The sequence below is a fragment of the Nematolebias whitei genome, chromosome 13, assembly GCF_014905685.2.
Source record: "Nematolebias whitei isolate Nwh7 chromosome 13, NemWhi1, whole genome shotgun sequence".
Taxonomy (NCBI): Eukaryota; Metazoa; Chordata; class Actinopteri; order Cyprinodontiformes; family Rivulidae; genus Nematolebias; species Nematolebias whitei.
The window spans coordinates 17,602,845-17,619,447 of NC_056510.1; the positions used below are offsets into that span (position 1 = coordinate 17,602,845).

Sequence of the window (16,603 nt, forward strand, 5' to 3'; positions counted from 1 at the left end):
GGTTTTCTCCGGATACTAGTTTCCTCCAACAGACCAAAAACATGCATGTTAGGCTGATTGGTGACTCTAATTGTCCCTAGGCGTGAGTGAGAGAGTGAATTGTTGTTTGTCTCATTTGTCTCTATGTGTCCCTGTGATGGACTGGAGACCTGTCCAGGGTGTCCTCCACCTCTCACATAGTGGCTGCTGGAAATGAGCACCATTGATCCACGTGAACCGAAAAGGAAGAAGTGGGTAAACATAATGGATGGAAAGATGGATGGATGGATGGATGGATGGATTATAAGTTAAGTGTAGTCAGTTTTCTCATTTTTGCATTTTTACTTCGCCAGCCACTTCAAAACTTGGTATAAAGTATAAACTTGGTATAAAGTGTATTCATTTTAAAAAGGTACAAAACAATTCCATAACAATATAAAGAAAGATACAAAAGATTTAAAATGAAAGGCAGCAGAAAGAAGAAAAAAATCTTATATCTGCCCCTTTTTTCAAACAATTATTTCAATCATAATAATTTTCAAGTAACAGAACAAAATTAATAAACTCTAATTTTTTCTAATTTTTCTAATTCTAATACAAAACACACACTAAGCTACTTCAAAACTCAATTTTGTTATTCTTTCTGACACTCTTAATGACAGCCATTTCAGTTAAGTGTATACAGTTTTCATAAAGCAAGATAACCCAAATAAACTCATTTGGATTCACCGCTATTAAAATATGACAAAAAATTAACACATCCTATTACCAACTGCTTAGTGGTCTAATGGCAGCAAGAACAGACACACCAGTACAAACCTGTAGATAATTGTGCTGCACCTCACTGCAGAAATGAGTAAATTCTGCATATAAATGTGCTAATAGTTATGTGCAGATTATATTTTTTGATAATTGGAGCAGCCCACTCCAGTAATAAATCAAATGCACGCCTTGAGCAGAAAATAAATTGGTTAACAAACATCGTAAACCCCACTCTTACCCAAACATTAGTTGATTTTAATGTGTTTTTAAGATCACATTTTCAATTGGTCTTCCTTTGCACCGAAAATGTTGTTTTTTTAATTAAATAATTGGTTTACAACAGTCTACTCTGTTCAGTAATGCTTATTAAACAACCAAAATAGAGACGTGCAGCTTCACATTGTATGTTTGAAAGTGTATCACGAAGGAATGTGCAGCCATTTCAGTTTTAATTCAATCTTTCCGAACCACAAATATTTTATAGCAGTTTCAACTCAAATGTACACAAGATGAATCATTAATGGCTAATAAAATAACTATTAAACTATAAAACACTGCTTAAAGTTATGGCTTAAACCATAACACACACATAAAAAAAAAAAAAACGTATTTTTGTCTCAAAGTCTAAGAAAAATCATCAGTTTGAACCTATAAGTCCACAACAGTAGTCAAAGAACTAGACTCGTCTTTTCTGGCACATACTAGATAAATAAAAAACTGCTGTAAAAGGTAGTCAGCAAAGCAGCTGTGATGAATGGAAATAAAATTCTCCAGACCAGGAGGGATTCCGAGACCAGCATGTGAATATACAGTTTTAAATGTATTAAACAGGACATGAGCTCTAACTGATAAGGCTTCACAGAAAAAAGGACAGGGCTGATACATTTGTTGGCAAGATACAGTGATGAAAATCAGTTTGCTCCCCTGCAATCTGAAGATGCTCAATGAAAAAATGACTCAAAGCCTTTTGTAATGTTTTAAAAAAGGGCCTTGTGCTGCAGGTCACTGAGCTTTCAGAAAGGTCTTTGAAACATTTTGAAGTCTAACACTTCAGGTTTCAGGGCGGACATTCAAACCAGACACATAAAACCAAAAAGGAAAGTCAGTCTCTTTTTGTTATTGCTTTGCTTGATTCTACTCTATCTGATGGCTTTAATTTAATATTTTCCCTTATATTTTCTTTTTTGCCCTAAAACCAGCAGATAAAATTATAAAAAGATAAATAAATAATAGACAGGAACATAGGTAGTTTTATAAGTGACATCCTGAGGAGATAGACCCTAGGTTCTTTATTAAAATAGCTTCCTCTGCGCTGGCTTAGTAACATAATTATCTACCTGAGAGGGAAGTAAATTCTAAGAAAAGGCAATCCAACAGTAGCAAGTCTCCAAACTTTTTTCCAGTCTTCATTTTTTTCTCCTCCTGCTGCCCCCTTATAGCTTTTTCCTCTTCCTCTGTAACACTTCACCGTAAAGAGACTGTGTGTTTCTGTTTTTTCTCAGCCCATCTCCAGATGTCAGGAGGGCAGGAGGGCTGCAGATGGTCTTCATTCCCCTCTGACAGTGACTGGGAAGGATCGAGAAAGAGAGGCAGAGAAAGGGGGAGGGAAGATATATGAAGCAAAATGTCAGAAAGATTGATAAAAGGCAGAAATATTGTCCCCTTGAGGAATTCTGTTGTGACAGTTCTTTCTATTTATCCACCTAAAGCTGAATTTTAATCAATTATTTTTGTCTTCACTTTTTCAGTTTGTAACAAACTTTCACACAGCAGACACATCAGTTTCATGGGACATTTAAAGCTTCTTTGCAAGTCGACAAAATGCTTCAAAACTCATTAACTGGGTCCCAGACGTGGCCAGTGTCACCAAAATGTATAAGGCTAAATAAAAATGCAGTCTCACCGTGGTTGGTTTTGTATCGAGCCTTCATGAATCCCTCTTCGCATTAACTTGACATGGTGGATGGCTTGTTTCCAACCAGGTGGGAAGTCATCTGGAAAAGCACAGGCACGAGAAAAGAAAAACAAACTTAGCAGGTGACTGGACAAAGCGGCAGTTTGTCAAAGTCACAAGCAGACTTTAATTAATCTAATTAATTAACTAATCAGTAACAAGGAGCCACCGCTGTTGACCTTATTTACACGGAAGAGTGATCTGTAGCTACAAGTACCTGATGTTTGTGTAACTTAAAGAACTACTTGGAGCCGGAGCTTTCTAATGAGTTTGCAAATCTAAACAGAATCGTCTAGCTTGTTAAAGTGAGCTTCACATCTTTATAACGAATTATCACAAAGTCAAGATCAAGCACCTTTTTTTTTTAATCAAAATCTTTTCATTTATTTTTATTTTTTTGGATTTTAAACATACAAACAAAAATGAGAACACAAAGAACAAAAAAAATAATAAAAAAACCTCCCACACCGGATCAGTCACACACACACAAACTAAACAGGAATTGACGAGTTTTCCACATACAACACAAAAGGCCGCCACATGTCCCAACATCTTTTAACAGAATTCTTCAGGGGTATATCTGATTTTTTTTCCAAATGAATATGATACATCACTTTTCTTATCCAGTGAACATATGCTGGAGGGTGTGGGTCCTTCCAACTGCACCAGACAAGTCTCCTGGCCAGAAAAGAGCCAAAAGTGATTACATCCTTCTCGTACTTGCTGAAGGATGTATCCACAGGGACCACCCCAAACAGTGAGATTAATGGTGATGGGTGTATAGTTTTGCCACATATCACAGAAAATGTATGAAAAATAGATTGCTAAAAGGTTTTCAGTTTGGGACTGGTCCAGAATGTATGCAAGAGTGTAGCTGGAGTTTCTTTACACTGATTACATGTAGGGTCCAGGTTGGCTTTGATCTTGGACATCTTGTCTTTGGACCAGTGCAGCCGGTGACCACCTTGAATTGAATTACAGCATGTCTCAGACAGATTGAGGATGAGTAAATGTTTGTGACAATCTTTTGCGAGACTATTCATTCAACCTTTATTTAGACAAGTAAATCCCATTGAGCCTCGAGGACTCATTTACAAGAGACCTGATTTCAACAAAGCTAGACTATGATATGGGTTCCTCCAAGTCCGTTTCCCATTTCAGTTTAAGGGATTCCAAACTGGTCTCATGGGATGAACTGAGCAGTGCATAGATTTTGCTGAGGGTCCCCTTAGTGTAAAGGTCAAGGTGTCTTCATTGTCATTCACATCACACGTGGTATATGAGGTGGAAAGAAACTATGTACACAGGGTCCCTGTTACATCCAACAAAAATACAAATTGTAAAAAGAAAAACAGTAATAAGATCTAAGATATGAACTAAGAAATGTGTTAAACTAGGAATATACTAAATCAAGGGTGTCAAACTCACTAACAAAAGGGGCCAAAATTAAAACTTTTTTCAAACTAAGGGCCGGTTTCAGAATCTATGTTAACCAAAGTCAGATACCCAACATCTTATCTTGGTTTTAGGTTCCTCAGCAAGAGTTTGATTGGTCTCATTTGACATTTTCTGTTGCATTTTTGACATAATAATCAAAGATTACTGGAAAAATTAAAGTGATAAAAGTATTTTACATTTAAAATAATATCTTGGGGGCCAGATAAGATGTTAAGGAGGGCCACATTTGGCCCCCGGGCCTTGAGTTTGACACATATGTACCAAGCACTAATAGTACAAAACAATGCACTAAAACAACAGCAGCACGAACATGAGTCTGTGTGAGCAGATGAGGACGAATGAACACAGCAACATGAAATAAATCAGAAGCATGAGATCAGCATCATGGATGGTCAGCAGCACATATCAACAATCAAGTGGCATTACAGTGATTTTTTTTCATAGTGATTTTTTTAATAGTAATTTCCACAGTGATAATCCTGATTAGGAATTCATGACTCGTAAAGCTTCAGGGTAGAAGTTGTTCCTCAGCCTAGTGGTTCTGCACTTAATGCTCCTCAACCTCCTGCCTGAGGGGAGCGGGGCAAAAAGTGTGTGTGCTGGGTGAGTGGGGTCCTTCACGATGCAGGTGGCCCTCTTCCTACATCTTGTCTGTGATGGTGAGGAGGCTGACTCTAGTATCAGACCTGCACTCCAGAATCTTAGCCACAAAATGTTTAGAGGGGTCCAAAGGAAAACAATCAGAGTTAGACCTCACAAAATGTCTCAGCTGCAGATATCTGAAAAACTGTGACTTGTTGATATTAAACTTCTGCACCAGCTGCTCAAGAGGAAAATCTACCATCAACATAGCTGGCGCACAGTGAATGCACTCCCCTCAAAAGATCAAGCACCTTTGAATGGACATCAAAAATATATTTTTACAGTTAAATGTAGGTTTTATTTTTTTGAATTTGCTAAGGTTGATTAGCTGTGGCAGCCATCTTGAATCAGCTTTACCCCAAATGTTAATTAGTGGTAGGACTACACCAACAATTACTCAGAATTTCATTTTGTTCAGTGGTTTAAAAGATATTTTGCTAACAGTCAAACAAATGCACACAGAGAGGCAGTTAGAGTGTTGCCTGCCTCTCATGAAAAGGCGATAATTACAGTATTTACTGTACATGTACATGATTTCAAACCTGATTGCACAACTGTGAATAAAACTTGTCTTTTTTTAATTTAGTGGACATAAAAATGTTACATATTTATCAAATGTATGCTTTCATCCAACAGAAGACTCTAATGTAATTACTGTGTTAAGGACAAAAAAAAACATTGCTTTTATCCAATTCTTTAAAAAAAAAAAAATCACCTTCATTTAAGAAATGAGTTAAAGCAGATGACAGAAACTATAAAATAATGATAATACCCTCATCAAATTAGTCTCTCTTCAAAGAGAGATGTGCTTGAGTGCAAAGATTACAAAATGTAATGAATAAATTCCTGCAAAGAAAAATCTTTGATGTGAATGTTGGCGCCTGGAGAGGAAGACGAGGAGGAGGGCTGAAGGGATGCTGGATTGAGGAAAAGAGAGAAGAAAATGAGGAATATAAAGATGAATTGAAGGTTAATGAGGAGTCTGATGCCTCTGGGGAACTTTTCCTTGGCTCCAGACATACATACAAATGCACACAGACACCTTAACTGCATGGTAAAACCCCCCAGTAAAAGTAGTTAACCTGTAGGTTAGCTTATCAGCTATAGCCAATAACACACACACCAACTGCCTAATTAACACTCATAAACATACTCACAAGACAACAAGCGCTTTAGGGGCTACAAAAACAGACCCCAAAACAGACCAAAAAATATGCAATGCAGTTATAGCCCAATTTGACCAACAAAAGCAGGACATTTTGTTCCCTAACCTGTGAACACCATTCAGTCAATGCTTCTTCAGGGAGGAGAAGCCACACACGAAACTGGGAAAGTCCCTCTAGAGTCATTGTTTCCTCATTTTCCAACACGTTGTTTTGACATAAGAGGAAAAAAAAAATCAAACTGGTGGGTGGGAGCTGACAAGAAAACAACATATCACTGATTTTAACGCTGCTCGAATACTTTTACGTACTGTGTCCTGGTCTTTGTTTGGCTCAGATGATAAGTAAATGTAAACGCTGACATCAGTCAAATTCTGAACAAGTGAGCAGATGTTGAATTAAGCATCTGCTTTTATGCAAGCTCTCCAATAACTTTGAATTTTACAGAAAAACACCATGGGATTAAATCAGGTGTGATCACATATTATAAAATTAGACCAAACGTCCATTTTCTTGTTGTTGGATGTTGAAGTCAGCAGGACTCCTCTTATAGGAGCTAGCATGTTGCGTTTATGGGACCAGAGTCTAGCAAGTCCCACATACGATCCCACACATAGTCTAGGTGATTTTTCTTTTAAGCGTGAAATAACTAAATAGACAAATTAGAATAATGAACATATTGCATCAAAGTAAGAAATATGTTAATCAACAAAATAAAATAAAAATGTCTGAGGTGTATTTTTAAGGTAATGCCTTGTTCGTTTACTTATATGGGGAAAGACTTAAACTTGAACTACCCACCTCTGTGGATGCTCTTCCACTTCCAGCTTTAGCTTCAGGGATGCTCCAGCTTTAATGTATAATGCAACAGCTGGTGCGCTGCCATGCAGATTACATCTGATTAATGACATGTCTGGAAGAAGAAGGTGAAATTTTTAAACATATACATGGTTTTTATGCTTCTCATTGCTTCTGCTTTTAAAATACAAGCTCTCCACAGCAAGTTAAATAGGTAGTCAGTGAGAAGTGTGTTTTATAGAGGGGAGGGTCTTTAATCTTTGACCTGTCGGGTGTCGCTCTTGAACCGTGAAAGAAGATTGGTGCCAAATGGGGAAACACTCATTTGGACTGATGTATTCTCGCACGTCATTCACGCTTTGCGTTTATTTTGTGTGACGCTGCTGTCAAAATGTGAAACAAACAGACCCACAGAGCCGTCACTGAGGTGTAGAAACTGCAAGACAAATCATGTCGTTCGGAAACCAACAAAGCTTAGCAGAGATACGTTTAACAGAGACAAGGCTTGGATAAATGTTTTCTGTCTGTAAACAAGAACCAGCTAGTTTGACAAGCTTATATTAAAGCCTCCCTTAAAATTAAAATGGTTTTGATTTTTTTAAGCTGTACTTTAGCAAATATTCCTAAATTCGGGTGAGCGTACAAAACAAGCCAGCAGGCACTCAAAGACACTTTGGTTTTAAATTAAGTTTTCTGTGATCACCTATTTTGAGACAACATCTAGGCAGGAAGCTTCAAACAACCAGAGAATGACCACCAGGGGGGACAAAATATTAAAGAAAAGCATAAAACTAATAGATGAACTGTTTGCATTCGAAGTCTTCGGAACAAATTTGAAGGGTTTCTGCTCGTCTGCATTTTCCTGAAAAGGGCAGCATGCTGTGTGAAATCATTAAATGGGACGAGGGGAGTTTTGCAGCCAGCGCTCTCAGCGATCGTGAGATTGGATGCTGACGAGCCACTGAGAAGCAAAGTGGATTTGAACAACATGCAATAAAATGACCAAGGAGTGGAAGAAAGACACGCATGGAGGTTTAGAGTCGAGACAGAGTCGAAAGGATGAAGAGCTTGTAAGATGAAAAGGAAGGTCAGTGTAATTCTTTAGAGGGATTAGTCCTATCTTCCTCAGGGTGTTAGGCATTAACACATGGCTCAGTGAACATGCATACACTGAAACACACAGACCTTTAGTGTTAGCTTGTGCACGCTCACACGCAGGATTTATCCTGATCCAGTCATAATCGCACCACATCTGACGCTCTGATCACGTCTTCTGGTAGCATGTGTGTAGTGACAAGTCCAAGTCAGAAGGAATGAAGTGTTTCCTCGCTGTCATCCTTCCACCGTTCTCGCTACAAAAATGAAAGGACGATGGAATAAAAGGACAACGTGATGCCTCTTGAACGTAGGCAGAAAACATGTGGTGGAGATAAAGGGTAATGGAGATGAAGAGATTAAGAATAAAGGTTCAAGATTTATGAGGATAAGAACCTCATTTCCAGGCTGCTCTTTAAAACCTGTTTTTCATTTTTGTCTTACATATATTTTTGAAAATTTAAATGTGCCTGGATTGTTTTCTTAAGTTTCTTCTTCTACAACACACATGATTTTAAACAAAACTCCCATTCATCAAAGTTCATGCTCAATAATCCAGGTAGAAAATCCAACAAACTTCAGTCAGGTCGATTCGCCATTTTCTTTTTAACCCGCCAATAGCAACAACTCAAATTCAGAGGAGCATATTTTGAAGGTAAAACAAACAATAATGTCACAACTGTGGTCAAATGCTGAAGTTCAGACGTTGTTGTGTTTGCTGGCTGACGAAAAAGTTCAGAGTGAGCTAGATGGAGCGACACGTAACGGGAAGGTGTTTAAAAAGGTGTCAATGTGTTGATAAAAATGATCCGCCCACTAAAGGGGCACTAATGGGCACTGTGGAAACGGAAAATGAAGCGATCCGACCTGTACCGGCCCAATAAGGACCAATAAGGGCCGAGCCAAGCAGGAACTATGGAAAAGGGGCAATAGTGGATCAACCAGTTTGCTGGTGATAAGATGGTCTCTCGGGCCTGCCCACTCTCCCCCGTCAACTTCTCTGAGGCAGTCATAGCCAAAGTGTTCAAAACATCAAAGTTCATGCTCTATAATCCAGGTAGAAAATCCAACAAAGTTCATTCATGTCATCTGGACGGTTTCTCGTTTTGTTGTTGCTCCTCAGACTGATGAAGTTCTTTGGATGAAGGACGAAACATCTCAACAAAAAACAAAACATGAAACCATCCAGATGACCCGACTGAAAATTGTTGAAAATTCCCATTCCTTGAAGGACTGATCCCCAGTACCTTTCATGCAGTTTTGGCTGGTTTCAACTGTTGTAAATACGCATCCTAAAAAGGTTCTTTGCAATCCATCTGGTTTAGGAAATGTTTTGGACAAAGAACTTAACTTTAACAGTTAATGACAAAATTTTAAGCAAATAAGTCATACATTGTATTACCCTTAAAATATGTATTGGGGGTGATGTTTATCTAATGCCATACAAATATTTAGCTCCATATTTGTACAATTGACTGAGTTATAGCCATTTTTTGTTGTTGCTAGCTATTTCAGCCATCTTAAATTGGATTAAGTTTAAAAGTTAATCAGTTGTAAATGTGCATCCAGTGGTTTTTTTTTACTAAGTTTCAATTAAAAAAACTTCCAGTCATTCATGAGATATTTTGCTAACACACCAACAAAGTGTAGTGTAGTAAATTCTTTGGATGTTCCTTCATTATATACACCTTATAAAATAAATTACTGTGCAATGTATATAAGTAAAAGTAAAAAATAAAATCAAAAACTATTAAAAAAGAGTAAATAACCCCCAAAGAAAATCTTTGCGTGTGATGCTCGGTAGGTTTAGATGTTTCAGTTCTGCTTTAAATATATTTACCAGTTCAGTGGCGGCAGTGCCGGTTTATAAAATCCTATAATGTTCAGGCAGGTATTGAGCACAGCTTTTATAAATGAACACTGTCATTGTGCTGAAGTCCACACCATTTTCTCCTCCCCTAGTTTTTGAGTGATTTACCCCAAAAGTAATTTTTCTTGCCTGTTTCGTTCTCAGAAACATTTCTACTGAAGTATTTAGTATATAAAGTCAATTCATGCATGTGAGACTCTTTCTGAACAGATAAAAAAGTAGACTATATTCTCATGTAACAGCAGGGGGACCGTTCATATAAGTAAAATAATAAAATCTCAAAATGAAAAGGAGGGTTCTCCCCTCAGCACACTTCAGCTGGTTTTCTTTAGCTGCTGACATCTTTTGCTACCGAAGCTGCAGAATATAAATGCAGGTTTTATTTTGTTCCAACAAACTTTTGCTTTTACTTTTATTATAAAAGTAATTTCTAGGGCGTACCAAAAAGAATGAAGCTGTTAAACGTTGCACGGTTTTTGCCTCCTGTTGGCATGACCAACAAAAACAGTTTTAAGCTGCCATGTTCGTCCTCAGACAATCCAACACTTCTTATTAATCCTTTAAACATCATTGCAGGGAGTTTAAATGTTTCTTGCTAAAGTATCAGTAGATGTCCTGTGTGAGTTAAAAAAGTGAGGTTTGGTACCACTAACCTAAATCGTGCGCTCTCTATTCCCCATAAGGCACGTTAACATGTGGATCCAGTTACTGCAAACATTTTAACAATGGCACAGAAAAGTGCCAAAGGCTGAATAAAAAGCAAGGCAAACGTCCATAAAATATACTCAACAACAGACTTCTCAGTATCTAAATACACACAGAATGAGTGTGCATGTGCATCACAAAGAGATACTGTATATCATATTGGGCACTACACATGTGCAGAAGGTGCTGATGTGTTGGTGGAGCAAAAAGGGAAAACCACAAACAGGAAACTGTGAGGTTTCCTCTCTATGTGCAGATGGTAGCTCAGGCTTAGCCACAAACATGTAAACATGTAGTATTATGTTGTTTTAATAGTGGAACACAGGATCTACATCAGACGCGTGCTTGTTCATATGTGCACATTGATCGTGTTGTGGAGCTATGGTTTTAAATGAAGTTTGTTTAAGATGGCAAAGTGTTTGAGTCATTCACTGACGGCTGTTTGTATGACACCATCTACTCTCAAGTAAATACCTTTATACCAAAAACATCAAAATTACCAATTAACACTTGAAAATCGTCAGACAATGAAAATGGCAATGATGGCCAAAATGATCATGCACATTTGTCTGTTTCAGCGAGCAAAAATAGAAGGCTGTCGATAAAATAAGCACTTATCAATAAATAACAATTTCAAAGTAAAGAATGGAGCTTCACAAACTCACAACACGTGAGTTTGACATAAACAACAAAAAATGCAGGTTATGAATGTGAAAAAATAAGCAATGTCTATAAAACACAGGTGTGGTCATCAGAACATATTGAGTGAAGGAGCAGATATAGAATAAAGTGAAAAAATTAATCAAAATTAAACGTGACAAGGTAAAAACAAACAAAAAAATTACATTAGAAAAACCTAAAGAGAACTGAAAGTTCACATGAGGGGCCAGCAGGATTTGTCCCCATTAATATTTTTCATGTGCTCATCTAAAATCTAAAATGTAACCCAGAGAGATTAAACCACAAACATTAAAGTAATGACCAAATTTGGTTCAGGGTTTTATGAGATCAACACAACTCCGAGCCCACTGACTCAAAGCCTCCTGCACTTCTGAGAAAGTGTGCACTTTAAATCTGATCTTAGAAACGTGACCTTTGAGAAACCAACGAAAAACTCCCGGTGGCAAAAATCCTCTTTAGATTTCACTAAAGCTCCTGAGCAGAAGGTGTCCACCTAAAAAAACAAGTGGCAAATTTACAAGATTGGTCAGATCTTATTTTTACTACAAGTACCAAAATGTTAATATGAAACAACTTGTGTTCATTTTTATTTACTCGTCAAATTTACTTAAAAAAGGCTTTGTTTTTGGAAAAAAGGCAGCGGATATCTTTAAAATAGCATTGAAATTAAGCAATAAACTTTGTTAATGAAGCATGTTTAAAAAGCAAAATGAAAGAATTAAATTGAACTAGAGAAACTGGGGGCAGCACGGTGGCACAGCTGGTAGAGCTGCTGCCTCTCAGCGAGCAGGTCCCAGGTTCAAATCCCGGTCCGGGTTCCTTTCTGGGTGGAGTTTGCATTTCTCTCCGTACATGCGTGGGTTTTCTCCGAGTACTCCGGTTTCCTCCCACAGACCAAAAACATGCATGTTAGTTTGATTGGTAACTCTAAAATTGTCCCTAGGTGAGAATGAGAGAGTGAATGGTTGTCTCTATGTGTCCCTGTGATGGACTTGCAACCTGTCCAGGGTGTCCCCCGCCCCTCGCACAGTGATTGCTGGACATGGGCACTGGCGACCCCCGTGGCCCAAAATGGAAGAAGCGGATAAAGATAATTGAGGGATGGATAGAGAAACTGCATTTCCTGCAAAAATGCAGTGTGAATGCTTATTGCAGAAGAACTTGCTGGAAAAACAGCTAAAATTAGCTAAAAGAAAAAACAAACAAAAAAAACATGCTGAAATACAGCTGAAATGGAAGAACAAAGCTAAGTTAGGAGAAGAAAGCAGAAAGTAAACATATTTGCTGAATTAAGTTTAAATAAGCAGAAATTAGCACAACAATTTGAAATTCAGCAAAAAGGGTTACAGTAGTTGGAAAAAATAGCTGAAAAGCAGCTAAAAAGGCTAAAAGAAGCTTAAGCTATCAGAAGTAAGTGAAAAGAACTGAAATTAATTTTTAAAAAAAGTTGAATGAGCTGCAAAAGCTAAAATTATCATAAAACAGCTAAATAGTAGCTGAAACTAGCAGAAAAAGCTGAAACTAGCAACAACAACAAAAAAGCTCAAAGGAGCATAGCAAGCTGAAATTAGGAGAAAGAATTTAATTTGGCTGAAAGAGGCAAAAATTACCATGAAAAACCTCAATTTATATGAAAACAGCTGAAAGTAGCTAAAAATGCAAAAAAAAAAAAGTTAGCTGAAAAGAAAGAACAGGCTTAAATTTGCATAGGAAAACAAAAAGAACATGTTTGTCCAATTAGGCTTAAAGAAGCAGAAACGAAAACAAAAAATTGGAAATTATCTTTAAAAAAAAACTGAAATTAACAAAAATAGCTGAGTAGCTAAAAAAGCAGAAAAAAGTTTAAATTACCAGAATGAAGTGGAGAGAGCACATCTTTGATGAATTAGGTGAAAAAAAAAGTTGAAATGACTGCAACATTTATGGAATTAGGTGAAAGAGCTCAAATTAGCATAAAAACAGCTAAATAGTAGCTGAAATAGCAGAAAAAGTTGAAACTTGCAGAAACAAGCTGAAAGGAGCTTAAGAAACTGAAATTAGCAGGAAGTAAAAAGAAGCACAACAATGTTGTTGTTAACAGAAAGATCCTGAAAGGAGCACAAAACAGCTGAAAAACAACTGAAATTAGCTGAAAGAAGTTTAAATTTGCACAAGGAAACTGATAGAAGCTGAACAGGGACAAAATGTGAAAGGAGCAGTAAAAGGTTGTAAACACATCTAGAGATCTGAAGAATGTAAAACGAACTCAATTCATTTTCTATGAGGAAAAAATGGCAGCAAATGCTAAATGTTTCAAATAGCTAAAGTTGCACCAATACCAAAAGTCATAGCGGGATTGTCCTGAACGAGCTAAATGTTTTGATTTATGATTTGTTGAAATAGCTGAAAACTGCAGGAGAAGAAACACACCGGAAAATGTATGGAAGAAAAATGGATCACAATAGTGTGAATACTCCATAAACATTCACACAATAAGTATTGAAAGCTTTTATTAGATTAAGGAATCATAGATACACATGACACATTCAATGAAAAACAGAAATGAAGCTGCTTTTTATGTTTAACAAAAACATTAGGGGAACATCAACCCTGCTGCCACGCACCTAAATCTATCACAAATGCGTCTCTTTCACTTTAACCAAATCCATGTTGCTATGACGACCGCCAGGAAAAGGATGTGTAAAACTTTGGACTGTGTTTGTGGTTATGTAACTTCTTTCATGCAGTCTAAACTCTGACCCAGCTTTCATTTTGTGCCACGAAAGGATCAGCAGATAAAACTTGAGTTGCAGAGCCGAGCTGAAACACAGATCAGATAATCCGTTGGCTTTTTTCTTTAAACACTTTGCAAGCGCTTAAACAGCAAACTAAAAAAAGTCCCATCTGTGCTACTAAAAGCCTGAAGCAGACATGTGGTTTGTTGTTGTAGCTGAGAGGAGGAAAGAGTTATAAACTGAAATAATTACAGCCCCCCAAAAAATAGAGATGATAAAACAGGCAGATGTAGACAAAACCAAGAACTACTATGAAAACTGTTAAAAACAGCTTCACATTACCCAAAAGATTTCTTAAGTTTTAATACATAAAATTACTCCTCACTTACGTATTTGACTCTTGTTGGGGCTGAATGAGTCCAGTGTTTTCAGTGTTGGCCCGTGGCTGCTGGAAGCAATAATGCCAGTCATTGCCTCCCAGGTACCAAAAGACCATCCACTGAGCCAAACACTCACACCAACACTTTACATAACCTCACACTCATATTATGAAACCCACAAAGAAATGAATTTAACATATAAATTCACAGACACCATCCAATGTGCACATACTTTATCAAGTGACCTCAGCTCAACTCCTAATCAACACACGGTCGCACATGGCTGCGCAGGTAATAAACATTCCCCTCTGGACTTTTGCGTGCCCGTCTACGTAAGAAAAATTCCTGACACACGGAAAAACTTTGGGACTTAAGGAACCGAACCAAGTCCACTCCACTTAAATATACATGGGAGCAATTTTGGAACGCAAGATGCACACTCTCACACTTTGTGCACCAAGCACAGACACACAAATCCAACCACTTCTGCTTAATCCTCCTCCTGCCCTTGGGTCAAAATGGCCCACAAGGCATGCTACGCCATTTTCTTCTTTCCCTTTGATGTGACCTTACTGGTTCTGGCTGGATGGTTTACTGCAGCACAACAAGCACAAGCTGTCCAGAGAAACAACATACCTGTGTGTTCAAGGCTGAGCTTCTGCTAACAATTAAGAAAACATTAATAATGGTGATAATCCACTGACAGGTGCCAAATTTAAATGCAATCAATGTTTCTCTATTTCGTCACCAGTGTAGTATTTAAATTTGTAAATCACTTTAATGTTTTATGCAGTTTATGTTCAGGGTAAGATGGAAAATTAATGAAGGAACAGCGTATCACGAGGGACTCCTCTCTGAAGCCAGCATCATGCTACGCTGTCATGCTAAATCTACTGCTGGAGCACGTTGGTCAATTTGTTTTCAATTAGCTAAAGAGTGTGTTGAAATGTTGGTGAATTTATGAAACTTTCCAGCTTAATGGGAAACTGAATCACCAGCCGACGATAACCAGCGTGAGCAGAAAAAGCAGCTCTGTCTGAACACGCGTTCATGCAGCCGAGACAGGAAAAACATTTACACAGGTTAGAGTCTCCAGATGTTTTTCCTGTTTGCATCACCTTTAACTCCTCATATTTGACCCTGACTTGAAAATTAAGTGTAAAAGAAACTAATGGGGCTCGTAATTACTTTCCAGTAAGTAGAAAATCTCACAACTAATGTAAAATCTGCAAAAAAAAAAAAACATCTGCTCATTGCAAACTCATGTTCCGGCTGCTGCTATATTATTTTACATTATTACTGTTTAGCATATATCTTAGATCCTTCTATGCGGTTTCTTTTTATAATTTATATTTTGCTATTTTTGGGTGTAACTGGGACCTTGAGTACACAATTTCTTTCTACCTCATGTACCACATGTGATGTGAATGACAATAAAGAACCTTGAAAATACATAAAAAGCAATTTGGAATAAATATCTTAGAATCATGTTGGAGGCGTAATTCTCCTACTCTAAATAAAATTATTTTGAAATTGGCAAAAAAACTATACCCAAGATATTGAAGTAAACAATGTTAAAGCATGATTTCATTTACTTTCTGGTTCAATTCACATAGAAAATACTGTAAAATGATGGTTAAAAAGTAGGTCTTAGTATACAATTGGTCCAGTGATTCATGAGATATTTTGCTAACAGACTGAAACTAGCCCCCTGCTTTCAGCAGCACATTTCTGTAGTTTTAATGCACAACGTGAGTTACAAGTTAGCCAACTAACTCAAAGATGGCAACAAATTAGAACTCCTTGCTAATCTAATCCTCATCAAATAAATGTGTTAAAGTGATTTAAACACTACAAATAAATATTTAATGAGAAAATATTACTAGAACTCAAACTGTAGGATGACACTTTTTAAACATTACACCAGGGCTACCCAACTGGCGGCCCGCAGGCCAGAAGTGGCCCGCAGGTGACTTCAGTCTGGCCCACCAATGAGTTCATTAAAAAAAAAAAAAAAACAATAAAAAAAAAAAACATTTGGGGGAGGGTGTCGGGTTTTGGGTTTTGTTTGGGTGCCATTTATGCCATTTATTGCATTTATGATTCAATGCAACAAAATAAACAAATTTAAAAGGTAACAGATCTTTGTAATACTTGGTTTATTTACAGACTGACTTTAATTGCTGGATGTCCGTCCCCTGAGCTGCTGGCCTTCAGTAACTGTGGCCCCTGAGCAGTTTAGTTGAATAACCCTGCATCACACTAATCCACTGGATTTCTCTGTGTCAAGAAACGGTTTCAGAAACGCAGACTGGAACATGAGGGCCACTGAACAAATTTAGACTTTAACAACAAAACAAACGGCTGACAAAGTAGCAAACAGAAAATGAAAAAGAACTAAA

General features: G+C 37.4%; 1 long non-coding RNA gene across 1 annotated transcript; it reads right to left on the reverse strand.

Annotated features, from left to right (window-relative positions):
- Positions 1–2,239: 2,239 nt before the first annotated feature.
- LOC119419084 lies at positions 2,240–2,790 on the reverse strand. Its single transcript, XR_005187239.1, has 2 exons — positions 2,645–2,790; positions 2,240–2,307 (listed from the first exon to the last, which is right to left on the reverse strand). It is a non-coding gene; the product is annotated as an uncharacterized LOC119419084 (long non-coding RNA).
- Between the last annotated feature and the right edge of the window lie 13,813 nt (positions 2,791–16,603).